The sequence below is a fragment of the Suricata suricatta genome, chromosome 2 (assembly GCF_006229205.1).
Source record: "Suricata suricatta isolate VVHF042 chromosome 2, meerkat_22Aug2017_6uvM2_HiC, whole genome shotgun sequence".
Lineage (NCBI taxonomy): Eukaryota > Metazoa > Chordata > Mammalia > Carnivora > Herpestidae > Suricata > Suricata suricatta.
In genome coordinates, this window is record NC_043701.1 from 5,941,038 (window position 1) to 5,943,208 (window position 2,171).

General features: G+C 41.1%; 1 long non-coding RNA gene across 1 annotated transcript in view; it reads right to left on the reverse strand.

Moving 5' to 3' along the window:
* The window catches only part of LOC115277513, a 15,325-nt gene that overhangs the window by 3,496 nt on the left and 9,658 nt on the right, over positions 1-2,171 (reverse strand). Inside the window, exon 2 of the long non-coding RNA XR_003902394.1 lies at positions 742-819. This is a non-coding gene — a long non-coding RNA (uncharacterized LOC115277513). The remainder of the gene's footprint in view (positions 1-741; positions 820-2,171) is intronic.

The following is a 2,171-nucleotide window of genomic DNA, read 5'->3' on the forward strand; positions in this document are numbered from 1 at the left end:
ATATGAAAGACTAGGAAAATGAAAGTTTTTACATTTTCTCTCTATATGAAATTGTAGTCTATGTTTAATTTTGCTATGTAGGCTGTTCCTAGTGCACTCCACACTGCTCCACAAGAAGCAATTGACTTAAAGTCTTAGGGGACTCATTTCCATAAGCCTGCTGGAAGTGTTTTTCTTACAAAAGCAACTATTAACTCAAGAGGAATTAAAAAGAGAATTAAAATCTCCTTATTTCTTTGTCCTTTCTCACAAATCTGTATCAGAGATACAATGCTGAAGACAATGTGCGCACCACAGAGCACAACAACTATTTTTATTGATGAAAAGCAACAGAAAATATGAGAATATATGGCTTAAAATGCCCTAACATAGACATAAGACACCATTCTCAGGACAAAACAAATCAAGTAGGGGTGCCTGGGTGGCTTAGTCTGTTGAGTATCACACCCTTGACTTTGGCTTAGGTGATGATCTCACACTCGTTGGGATCCAGCAGCATGTCAGACTCTTTAGGACAATGCAGAGCCTGCTTGGGATTCTCTCTCTCCCTCTCTGCTACTCCCCTGCTCACACATGCGCTTTCTCTCTCCCTCTCTCTCTCTCTCTCTCTCTCTCTCTCTCTCTCTCTCTCTCCGTGTCTCTCAAAAAATAAATAAACTTTAAAAAGTGGAGAATATTTGCATAAAATTTTATACACACGAATACAAATTGTACCCTACTATAATCAAGTATCTCACTTACGTAACTGGGAATCACTGAAGACACATCCAGGAACAAAGCAAGCCATTCCATCCATTACTATTGGTCATCATGTTGGAGCTTTCAGCCAATACAATGAGAAAAGAGCAATTAATTAGGGCCTAAAACTAAGTAAAAAAGAACTGATAAACTGTGGTGCAGCCATTAGACAGAGTCTAGTCAGCAATTAAAGAGGGCAAGCTCTGGACCCACACTGCAGGGATGATTCTCAAAGTTTTCATGCTGAGTGAGTGAAGCCAGTCTCCAAAGGGATTTTTGTTTTACTATCTCTAGATTCTCAGTGTACTCTTTGTTGCTGTGTTGTCCTTCCTTCCTTCCTTCCTTCCTTTCCTTCTTTCTTTGGTTCATTCGTTCATTCTTTCAAGACAGAGAGAGAGAGAGAGAGAGAGAGAGAGAGAGAGAGAGAGAAAGAGAGAGAGCACAAGCAGGGGAGGGGCAGAAAGAGAGGGAGAGAGAGAATCCCAAGCAGGCTCCGAGCTGTCCATGCAGAGCCCAATGCAGGTCTCCAACACACCAATGGTGAGATCATGGCCTGAGCCGAAATCAAAAGTCAATCACTCAACCAACTGAGCCATTCAGGCACCCCTAGATTTCAGTGTAGTATTATGGTATAAAATCTACCCTGAAGTAAAACAATCAATGAATGTTAATGAATGGATATGTAAATATAAACTCTTAAAACTTGAGAAAAGGGAATGTGTCACACATGCCATTCTCCTATTGTATGAACCACCATGTGTAGTATTTATCAAGGACTTTCCATCTCCCTTCTGCCCTGGGAGACAAATGGGCAACACTGCTCTTAGGGTATTTAAATTTTTTAATGTTTATTTTGTTTTTGAGAGAGAGAGAGAGAGAGAGAGAGAGAGAGAGAGAGAGAGAGAGAGAGCGCATGGGTGGGGAAGGGAAAGAGAGAGAGGGAGACACAGAATCTGAAGTAGACATCAGGCTCCAAGCAGTTAGCACAGAGCCCAACGTGGGCCTCAAACTCACAAACTATGAGATCGTGACCTGAGCCGAAGATGGACACTTAATATACTGAACCACCCAGGAGCCCCTCCCAGGGAATTTCATGTGGGCCTCTCATCTCCCCAGTGCTTCTCAGGAGCAGAACCTTTGTCTTTGCCTCATCAACAGCATTAGCCTGAATGCAAGGATGACAATAATTGAATATATTTGCACAGGAAAGAATCACTGCAGTTAAAGACTTTTTTTCAGACTAAACCCGTATTAACTTTTTCTTGGAGGATATATGTGGCTCTTTGATTAAATATTTGCTTACAGTAGGTTGTAATGCAAGAGGATGTTAAAATTCATAATGGAACTTTGGCTAAAACTCCAATAATGAAAACAGTAGATGATAAGTGTACCCACATTCTACACAGTGAAGCCAAATGTATCTCGATCTGGAT